The sequence below is a fragment of the Triturus cristatus genome, chromosome 4_1, assembly GCF_964204655.1.
Source record: "Triturus cristatus chromosome 4_1, aTriCri1.1, whole genome shotgun sequence".
NCBI lineage: Eukaryota > Metazoa > Chordata > Amphibia > Caudata > Salamandridae > Triturus > Triturus cristatus.
Window position 1 is genome coordinate 134,331,614 of NC_140585.1, and position 11,887 is coordinate 134,343,500.

At 39.8% G+C, this 11,887-nt stretch overlaps 2 non-coding genes across 2 annotated transcripts; both read right to left on the minus strand.

The window, feature by feature from the left end:
* Nucleotides 1-632: 632 nt before the first annotated feature.
* On the minus strand, nt 633-705 carry TRNAR-UCG (transfer RNA arginine (anticodon UCG)). Its single transcript has one exon. It is a non-coding gene; the product is annotated as a tRNA-Arg (tRNA).
* Nucleotides 706-10,160: 9,455 nt separating this feature from the next.
* On the minus strand, nt 10,161-10,233 carry TRNAR-UCG (transfer RNA arginine (anticodon UCG)). The gene has a single exon. It is a non-coding gene; the product is annotated as a tRNA-Arg (tRNA).
* Between the last annotated feature and the right edge of the window lie 1,654 nt (nt 10,234-11,887).

The window sequence follows — 11,887 nt, forward strand, 5'->3', positions numbered from 1 at the left end:
ACTTTGCAATTTTAGCAATTGGAGAGAAATTGGAGAACCACTTTCGACTCCACACTTCTTCTTCACTTACTTCTTTTCTCAATATACTGGGCTTAGAAAATGGTATCAAGCCATCCTTATCATCAGTAGGACACGGAAAGAGGCACTAAGTCTCCTAACCAAGTTCAACCACACTCTGCTACTTAACCATTGCACTACAAATTAGGCAACGGGGGCATCAGCAAAGGCAGCCAATGTGCCGATCCTTTATACATTTTGTGCAGTACTTTTCTTACTCGGAGGCAAAATCAGCACTTTAACTGCCCAAATCATACAGATTTTACACATGTAGCACTCTATGCACACATAGGCACACACCTTGCAGTTCTTCTACACACACTTAAGCTAAAAACCCATTCTGTCACGTCAAAATTCTGCAAACCTATTACATATTCAGTGCGTCGGCATAGAAGCACTTTTTAATGCCACTAAAATGCAAAAGTAGTTAGACTGAAGATGCAACCTGAATGAGTTTACAGTATGTACTCCACTTTATTAATGATTAGTACTGAGAAAGTGAGGACTACAAGAGTATTGGAAAAGACTTTTTCCACTCTGAATGTAAAGCAGATTGTGTGACCATTGGCCAAAAACGACCACGAAGGGACTCGAACCCTCAATCTTCTGATCCGAAGTCAGACGCCTTATCCATTAGGCCACGCGGTCATCCGTCCACCTGAGATGATTTTTATCATGTAGGTGGTATGCATGGATTGAGAACATATTATTGAAAAGTATTCATGTTTACATCCCATAGTGTTCTTTCAGCTCTTTTCGCTGGAAGCACTTTTTTGGAATCTATATATTGAGAATTTTATGAGTACGATATGCTTTTGTTTTCCTTTTTCCATACAAACCTTTTTCCTCATGAGTTTAAAGCTCATTTGTATGCTCTACATAGCTCTGGACGTTTCCAGACGTGGAGTGAAACTGTTTTGAAAGTAGTACAAATTGCTCCTTCCTGCATATGCTAATTTTTCACACTCACATAGGTTGTATAAGTTTTATGAATCCTGGCTTGACCTATTCAAGTAGCTGAAAGCCTGTCACCACCTCTAGAAACAAGATTCACACCAATCCAATTCAAATCATTTTTTTCAAAGGAATATGTTCTGGCCGGTCGAAAATGCATCTCACAAAAATAGGCATTTAAGAATCTACTTTGCAGTTTCAGAACACTAACATGACTGTGAAGTGTACACAAGTAAAATGGGACCGTTTCAAAGTACCTAATCCCTCATAAACTTCTGAGAGGAAGCATGTAATAAATCTACCTAATTTTCTGGAAAAGAAAGAGGGAGGATTTTTGTTATCACCTCAGATGGGACTTAAACCCACAATCCCTGGATTAGGAGGCCAGTGCCTTATCCATTAGGCCACTGAGGCACACATGCATAGCTCTTTTCTAGAGGCATTATTTAAATGTATTCTATGGTCAGACACCGGTGTGTGCACACAGGGCATTTCTCACTTCTCTATATAAGTAAACTTCCCATTTTCATCCTCTTCCATCCCCGACTTTAACGCTCTCTTCTATGCTATAATGGAGACTTTGCAATTTTAGCAAGTGGAGAGAAATTGGAGAACCACTTTCGACTCCACACTTCTTCTTCACTTACTTCTTTTCTCAATATACTGGGCTTAGAAAATGGTATCAAGCCATCCTTATCATCAGTAGGACACGGAAAGAGGCACTAAGTCTCCTAACCAAGTTCAACCACACTCTGCAACTTAACCATTGCACTACAAATTAGGCAATGGGGGCATCAGCAAAGGCAGCCAATGTGCCGATCCTTTCTACATTTTGTGTAGTACTTTTCTTACTCGGAGGCAAAATCAGCACTTTAACTGCCCAAATCATACAGATTTTACACATGTACCACTCTATGCACACATAGGCACACACCTTGCAGTTCTTCTACACACACTTAAGCTAAAAACCCATTCTGTCACGTCAAAATTCTGCAAACCTATTACATATTCAGTGCGTCGGCATAGAAGCACTTTTTCAGGCCCCTAAAATGCACAAGTAGTTAGACTGAAGATGCAACCTGAATGAGTTTACAGTATGTACTCCACTTTATTAATGATTAGTAATGAGAAAGTGAGGACTACAAGAGTATTGGAAAAGACTTTTTCCACTCTGAATGTAAAGCAGATTGTGTGACCATTGGCCAAAAACGACCATGAAGGGACTCGAACCCTCAATCTTCTGATCCGAAGTCAAACGCCTTATCCATTAGGCCACGCGGTCATCCGTTCACCTGAGATGATTTTTATCATGTAGGTGGTATGCATGGATGGAGAACATATTATTGAAAGGTATTCAGGTTTACATCCCATAGTGTTCTTTCAGCTCTTTTCGCTGGAAGCACTTTTTTGGAATCTATATATTGAGAATTTTATGAGTACGATATGCTTTTGTTTTCCTTTTTGCATACAAACCTCTTTCCTCATGAGTTTAAAGCTCATTTGTATGCTCTACATAGCTCTGGACGTTTCCAGACGTGGAGTGAAACTGTTTTGAAAGTAGTACAAATTGCCCCTTCCTGCATATGCTAATTTTTCACACTCACATAGGTTGTATAAGTTTTATGAATCCTGGCTTGACCTATTCAAGTAGCTGAAAGCCTGTCACCACCTCTAGAAACAAGATTCACACCAATCCAATTCAAATCATTTTTTCCAAAAGAATATGTTCTGGCCGGTCGAAAATGCATCTCACAAAAATAGGCATTTAAAAATCTACTTTGCAGTTTCAGAACACTAACATGACTGTGAAGTGTACACAAGTAAAATCTGACAGTTTCAAAGTACCTAATCCCTCATAAACTTCCGAGAGGAAGCATGTAATAAATCTACCTAATTTTCTGGAAAAGAAAGAGGAAGGATTTTTGTTATCACCTCAGATGGGACTCGAACCCACAATGCCTGGTTAAGGAGGCCAGTGCCTTATCCATTAGGCCACTGAGGCACACATGCATAGCTCTTTTCTAGAGACATTATTTAAATGTATTCTATGGTCAGACACCGGTGTGTGCACACAGGGCATTTCTCACTTCTCTCTATAAGTAAACTTCCCATTTTCATCCTCTTCCATCCCCGACTTTAACGCTCTCTTCTATGCTATAATGGAGACTTTGCAATTTTAGCAAGTGGAGAGAAATTGGAGAACCACTTTCGACTCCACACTTCTTCTTCACTTAATTCTTTTCTCAATATACTGGGCTTAGAAAATGGTATCAAGCCATCCTTATCATCAGTAGGACACGGAAAGAGGCACTAAGTCTCCTAACCAAGTTCAACCACACTCTGCAACTTAACCATTGCACTACAAATTAGGCAACGGGGGCATCAGCAAAGGCAGCCAGTGTGCCGATCCTTTATACATTTTGTGTAGTACTTTTCTTACTCGGAGGCAAAATCAGCACTTTAACTGCCCAAATCATACAGATTTTACACATGTACCACTCTATGCACACATAGGCACACACCTTGCAGTTCTTCTACAGACACTTAAGCTAAAAACCCATTCTGTCACGTCAAAATTCTGCAAACCTATTACATATTCAGTGCGTCGGCATAGAAGCACTTTTTAATGCCACTAAAATGCACAAGTAGTTAGACTGAAGATGCAACCTGAATGAGTTTACAGTATGTACTCCACTTTATTAATGATTAGTACTGAGAAAGTGAGGACTACAAGAGTATTGGAAAAGACTTTTTCCACTCTGAATGTAAAGCAGATTGTGTGACCATTGGCCAAAAACGACCACGAAGGGACTCGAACCCTCAATCTTCTGATCCGAAGTCAGACGCATTATCCATTAGGCCACGCGGTCATCCGTCCACCTGAGATGATTTTTATCATGTAGGTGGTATGCATGGATGGAGAACATATTATTGAAAGGTATTCAGGTTTACATCCCATAGTGTTCTTTCAGCTCTTTTCGCTGGAAGCACTTTTTTGGAATCTATATATTGAGAATTTTATGAGTACGATATGCTTTTGTCTTCCTTTTTCCATACAAACCTCTTTCCTCATGAGTTTAAAGCTCATTTGTATGCTCTACATAGCTCTGGACGTTTCCAGACGTGGAGTGAAACTGTTTTGAAAGTAGTACAAATTGCTCCTTCCTGCATATGCTAATTTTTCACACTCACATAGGTTGTATAAGTTTTATGAATCCTGGCTTGACCTATTCAAGTAGCTGAAAGCCTGTCACCACCTCTAGAAACAAGATTCACACCAATCCAATTCAAATCATTTTTTTCAAAGGAATATGTTCTGGCCGGTCGAAAATGCATCTCACAAAAATAGGCATTTAAGAATCTACTTTGCAGTTTCAGAACACTAACATGACTGTGAAGTGTACACAAGTAAAATGGGACCGTTTCAAAGTGCCTAATCCCTCATAAACTTCTGAGAGGAAGCATGTAATAAATCTACCTAATTTTCTGGAAAAGAAAGAGGGAGGATTTTTGATATCACCTCAGATGGGACTTAAACCCACAATCCCTGGATTAGGAGGCCAGTGCCTTATCCATTAGGCCACTGAGGCAAACATGCATAGCTCTTTTCTAGAGGCATTATTTAAATGTATTCTATGGTCAGACACCGGTGTGTGCACACAGGGCATTTCTCACTTCTCTCTATAAGTAAACTTCCCATTTTCATCCTCTTCCATCCCCGACTTTAACGCTCTCTTCTATGCTATAATGGAGACTTTGCAATTTTAGCAAGTGGAGAGAAATTGGAGAACCACTTTCGACTCCACACTTCTTCTTCACTTACTTCTTTTCTCAATATACTGGGCTTAGAAAATGGTATCAAGCCATCCTTATCATCAGTAGGACACGGAAAGAGGCACTAAGTCTCCTAACCAAGTTCAACCACACTCTGCAACTTAACCATTGCACTACAAATTAGGCAACGGGGGCATCAGCAAAGGCAGCCAATGTGCCGATCCTTTATACATTTTGTGTAGTACTTTTCTTACTCGGAGGCAAAATCAGCACTTTAACTGCCCAAATCATACAGATTTTACACATGTACCACTCTATGCACACATAGGCACACACCTTGCAGTTCTTCTACACACACTTAAGCTAAAAACCCATTCTGTCACGTCAAAATTCTGCAAACCTATTACATATTCAGTGCGTCGGCATAGAAGCACTTTTTTATGCCACTAAAATGCACAAGTAGTTAGACTGAAGATGCAACCTGAATGAGTTTACAGTATGTACTCCACTTTATTAATGATTAGTACTGAGAAAGTGAGGACTACAAGAGTATTGGAAAAGACTTTTTCCACTCTGAATGTAAAGCAGATTGTGTGACCATTGGCCAAAAACGACCACGAAGGGACTCAAACCCTCAATCGTCTAATCCGAAGTCAGACGCCTTATCCATTAGGCCACGCGGTCATCCGTCCACCTGAGATGATTTTTATCATGTAGGTGGTATGCATGGATTGAGAACATATTATTGAAAGGTATTCAGGTTTACATCCCATAGTGTTCTTTCAGCTCTTTTCGCTGGAAGCACTTTTTTGGAATCTATATATTGAGAATTTTATAAGTACGATATGCTTTTGTTTTCCTTTTTCCATACAAACCACTTTCCTCATGAGTTTAAAGCTCATTTGTATTCTCTACATAGCTCTGGAAGTTTCCAGACGTGGAGTGAAACTGTTTTGAAAGTAGGACAAATTGCTCCTTCCTGCATATGCTAATTTTTCACACTCACATAGGTTGTATACGTTTTATGTATCCTGGCTTGACCTATTCAAGTAGCTGAAAGCCTGTCACCACCTCTAGAAACAAGATTCACACCAATCCAATTCAAATCATTTTTTCCAAAGGAATATGTTCTGGCCGGTCGAAAATGCATCTCACAAAAATAGGCATTTAAAAATCTACTTTGCAGTTTCAGAACACTAACATGACTGTGAAGTGTACACAAGTAAAATGGGACCGTTTCAAAGTACCTAATCCCTCATAAACTTCTGAGAGGAAGCATGTAATAAATCTACCTAATATTCTGGAAAAGAAAGAGGGAGGATTTTTGTTATCACCTCAGATGGGACTCGAACCCACAATCCCTGGCTTAGGAGGCCAGTGGCTTATCCATTAGGCCACTGAGGCACACATGCATAGCACTTTTCTAGAGGCATTATTTAAATGTATTCTATGGTCAGACACCGGTGGGTGCACACGGGGCATTTCTCACTTCTCTCTATAAGTAAACTTCCCATTTTCATCCTCTTCCATCCCCGACTTTAACGCTCTCTTCTATGCTATAATGGAGACTTTGCAATTTTAGCAATTGGAGAGAAATTGGAGAACCACTTTCGACTCCACACTTCTTCTTCACTTACTTCTTTTCTCAATATACTGGGCTTAGAAAATGGTATCAAGCCATCCTTATCATCAGTAGGACACGGAAAGAGGCACTAAGTCTCCTAACCAAGTTCAACCACACTCTGCAACTTAACCATTGCACTACAAATTAGGCAACGGGGGCATCAGCAAAGGCAGCCAATGTGCCGATCCTTTATACATTTTGTGCAGTACTTTTCTTACTCGGAGGCAAAATCAGCACTTTAACTGCCCAAATCATACAGATTTTACACATGTAGCACTCTATGCACACATAGGCACACACCTTGCAGTTCTTCTACACACACTTAAGCTAAAAACCCATTCTGTCACGTCAAAATTCTGCAAACCTATTACATATTCAGTGCGTCGGCATAGAAGCACTTTTTAATGCCACTAAAATGCAAAAGTAGTTAGACTGAAGATGCAACCTGAATGAGTTTACAGTATGTACTCCACTTTATTAATGATTAGTACTGAGAAAGTGAGGACTACAAGAGTATTGGAAAAGACTTTTTCCACTCTGAATGTAAAGCAGATTGTGTGACCATTGGCCAAAAACGACCACGAAGGGACTCGAACCCTCAATCTTCTGATCCGAAGTCAGACGCCTTATCCATTAGGCCATGCGGTCATCCGTCCACCTGAGATGATTTTTATCATGTAGGTGGTATGCATGGATTGAGAACATATTATTGAAAAGTATTCATGTTTACATCCCATAGTGTTCTTTCAGCTCTTTTCGCTGGAAGCACTTTTTTGGAATCTATATATTGAGAATTTTATGAGTACGATATGCTTTTGTTTTCCTTTTTCCATACAAACCTTTTTCCTCATGAGTTTAAAGCTCATTTGTATGCTCTACATAGCTCTGGACGTTTCCAGACGTGGAGTGAAACTGTTTTGAAAGTAGTACAAATTGCTCCTTCCTGCATATGCTAATTTTTCACACTCACATAGGTTGTATAAGTTTTATGAATCCTGGCTTGACCTATTCAAGTAGCTGAAAGCCTGTCACCACCTCTAGAAACAAGATTCACACCAATCCAATTCAAATCATTTTTTTCAAAGGAATATGTTCTGGCCGGTCGAAAATGCATCTCACAAAAATAGGCATTTAAGAATCTACTTTGCAGTTTCAGAACACTAACATGACTGTGAAGTGTACACAAGTAAAATGGGACCGTTTCAAAGTACCTAATCCCTCATAAACTTCTGAGAGGAAGCATGTAATAAATCTACCTAATTTTCTGGAAAAGAAAGAGGGAGGATTTTTGTTATCACCTCAGATGGGACTTAAACCCACAATCCCTGGATTAGGAGGCCAGTGCCTCATCCATTAGGCCACTGAGGCACACATGCATAGCTCTTTTCTAGAGGCATTATTTAAATGTATTCTATGGTCAGACACCGGTGTGTGCACACAGGGCATTTCTCACTTCTCTATATAAGTAAACTTCCCATTTTCATCCTCTTCCATCCCCGACTTTAACGCTCTCTTCTATGCTATAATGGAGACTTTGCAATTTTAGCAAGTGGAGAGAAATTGGAGAACCACTTTCGACTCCACACTTCTTCTTCACTTACTTCTTTTCTCAATATACTGGGCTTAGAAAATGGTATCAAGCCATCCTTATCATCAGTAGGACACGGAAAGAGGCACTAAGTCTCCTAACCAAGTTCAACCACACTCTGCAACTTAACCATTGCACTACAAATTAGGCAATGGGGGCATCAGCAAAGGCAGCCAATGTGCCGATCCTTTCTACATTTTGTGTAGTACTTTTCTTACTCGGAGGCAAAATCAGCACTTTAACTGCCCAAATCATACAGATTTTACACATGTACCACTCTATGCACACATAGGCACACACCTTGCAGTTCTTCTACACACACTTAAGCTAAAAACCCATTCTGTCACGTCAAAATTCTGCAAACCTATTACATATTCAGTGCGTCGGCATAGAAGCACTTTTTCAGGCCCCTAAAATGCACAAGTAGTTAGACTGAAGATGCAACCTGAATGAGTTTACAGTATGTACTCCACTTTATTAATGATTAGTAATGAGAAAGTGAGGACTACAAGAGTATTGGAAAAGACTTTTTCCACTCTGAATGTAAAGCAGATTGTGTGACCATTGGCCAAAAACGACCATGAAGGGACTCGAACCCTCAATCTTCTGATCCGAAGTCAAACGCCTTATCCATTAGGCCACGCAGTCATCCGTTCACCTGAGATGATTTTTATCATGTAGGTGGTATGCATGGATGGAGAACATATTATTGAAAGGTATTCAGGTTTACATCCCATAGTGTTCTTTCAGCTCTTTTCGCTGGAAGCACTTTTTTGGAATCTATATATTGAGAATTTTATGAGTACGATATGCTTTTGTTTTCCTTTTTGCATACAAACCTCTTTCCTCATGAGTTTAAAGCTCATTTGTATGCTCTACATAGCTCTGGACGTTTCCAGACGTGGAGTGAAACTGTTTTGAAAGTAGTACAAATTGCCCCTTCCTGCATATGCTAATTTTTCACACTCACATAGGTTGTATAAGTTTTATGAATCCTGGCTTGACCTATTCAAGTAGCTGAAAGCCTGTCACCACCTCTAGAAACAAGATTCACACCAATCCAATTCAAATCATTTTTTCCAAAAGAATATGTTCTGGCCGGTCGAAAATGCATCTCACAAAAATAGGCATTTAAAAATCTACTTTGCAGTTTCAGAACACTAACATGACTGTGAAGTGTACACAAGTAAAATCTGACAGTTTCAAAGTACCTAATCCCTCATAAACTTCCGAGAGGAAGCATGTAATAAATCTACCTAATTTTCTGGAAAAGAAAGAGGAAGGATTTTTGTTATCACCTCAGATGGGACTCGAACCCACAATGCCTGGTTAAGGAGGCCAGTGCCTTATCCATTAGGCCACTGAGGCACACATGCATAGCTCTTTTCTAGAGACATTATTTAAATGTATTCTATGGTCAGACACCGGTGTGTGCACACAGGGCATTTCTCACTTCTCTCTATAAGTAAACTTCCCATTTTCATCCTCTTCCATCCCCGACTTTAACGCTCTCTTCTATGCTATAATGGAGACTTTGCAATTTTAGCAAGTGGAGAGAAATTGGAGAACCACTTTCGACTCCACACTTCTTCTTCACTTAATTCTTTTCTCAATATACTGGGCTTAGAAAATGGTATCAAGCCATCCTTATCATCAGTAGGACACGGAAAGAGGCACTAAGTCTCCTAACCAAGTTCAACCACACTCTGCAACTTAACCATTGCACTACAAATTAGGCAACGGGGGCATCAGCAAAGGCAGCCAGTGTGCCGATCCTTTATACATTTTGTGTAGTACTTTTCTTACTCGGAGGCAAAATCAGCACTTTAACTGCCCAAATCATACAGATTTTACACATGTACCACTCTATGCACACATAGGCACACACCTTGCAGTTCTTCTACAGACACTTAAGCTAAAAACCCATTCTGTCACGTCAAAATTCTGCAAACCTATTACATATTCAGTGCGTCGGCATAGAAGCACTTTTTAATGCCACTAAAATGCACAAGTAGTTAGACTGAAGATGCAACCTGAATGAGTTTACAGTATGTACTCCACTTTATTAATGATTAGTACTGAGAAAGTGAGGACTACAAGAGTATTGGAAAAGACTTTTTCCACTCTGAATGTAAAGCAGATTGTGTGACCATTGGCCAAAAACGACCACGAAGGGACTCGAACCCTCAATCTTCTGATCCGAAGTCAGACGCCTTATCCATTAGGCCACGCGGTCATCCGTCCACCTAAGATGATTTTTATCATGTAGGTGGTATGCATGGATTGAGAACATATTATTGAAAGGTATTCATGTTTACATCCCATAGTGTTCTTTCAGCTCTTTTCGCTGGAAGCACTTTTTTGGAATCTATATATTGAGAATTTTATGAGTACGATATGCTTTTGTTTTCCTTTTTCCATACAAACCTCTTTCCTCATGAGTTTAAAGCTTATTTGTATGCTCTACATAGCTCTGGACGTTTCCAGACGTGGAGTGAAACTGTTTTGAAAGTAGTACAAATTGCTCCTTCCTGCATATGCTAATTTTTCACACTCACATAGGTTGTATAAGTTTTATGAATCCTGGCTTGACCTATTCAAGTAGCTGAAAGCCTGTCACCACCTCTAGAAACAAGATTCACACCAATCCAATTCAAATCATTTTTTTCAAAGGAATATGTTCTGGCCGGTCGAAAATGCATCTCACAAAAATAGGCATTTAAGAATCTACTTTGCAGTTTCAGAACACTAACATGACTGTGAAGTGTACACAAGTAAAATGGGACCGTTTCAAAGTACCTAATCCCTCATAAACTTCTGAGAGGAAGCATGTAATAAATCTACCTAATTTTCTGGAAAAGAAAGAGGGAGGATTTTTGTTATCACCTCAGACGGGACTTAAACCCACAATCCCTGGATTAGGAGGCCAGTGCCTTATCCATTAGGCCACTGAGGCACACATGCATAGCTCTTTTCTAGAGGCATTATTTAAATGTATTCTATGGTCAGACACCGGTGTGTGCACACAGGGCATTTATCACTTCTCTCTATAAGTAAACTTCCCATTTTCATCCTCTTCCATCCCCGACTTTAACGCTCTCTTCTATGCTATAATGGAGACTTTGCAATTTTAGCAAGTGGAGAGAAATTGGAGAACCACTTTCGACTCCACACTTCTTCTTCACTTACTTCTTTTCTCAATATACTGGGCTTAGAAAATGGTATCAAGCCATCCTTATCATCAGTAGGACACGGAAAGAGGCACTAAGTCTCCTAACCAAGTTCAACCACACTCTGCAACTTAACCATTGCACTACAAATTAGGCAACGGGGGCATCAGCAAAGGCAGCCAATGTGCCGATCCTTTATACATTTTGTGTAGTACTTTTCTTACTCGGAGGCAAAATCAGCACTTTAACTGCCCAAATCATACAGATTTTACACATGTACCACTCTATGCACACATAGGCACACACCTTGCAGTTCTTCTACACACACTTAAGCTAAAAACCCATTCTGTCACGTCAAAATTCTGCAAACCTATTACATATTCAGTGCGTCGGCATAGAAGCACTTTTTTATGCCACTAAAATGCACAAGTAGTTAGACTGAAGATGCAACCTGAATGAGTTTACAGTATGTACTCCACTTTATTAATGATTAGTACTGAGAAAGTGAGGACTACAAGAGTATTGGAAAAGACTTTTTCCACTCTGAATGTAAAGCAGATTGTGTGACCATTGGCCAAAAACGACCACGAAGGGACTCAAACCCTCAATCGTCTAATCCGAAGTCAGACGCCTTATCCATTAGGCCACGCGGTCATCCGTCCACCTGAGATGATTTTTATCATGTAGGTGGTATGCATGGATTGAGAACATATTATTGAA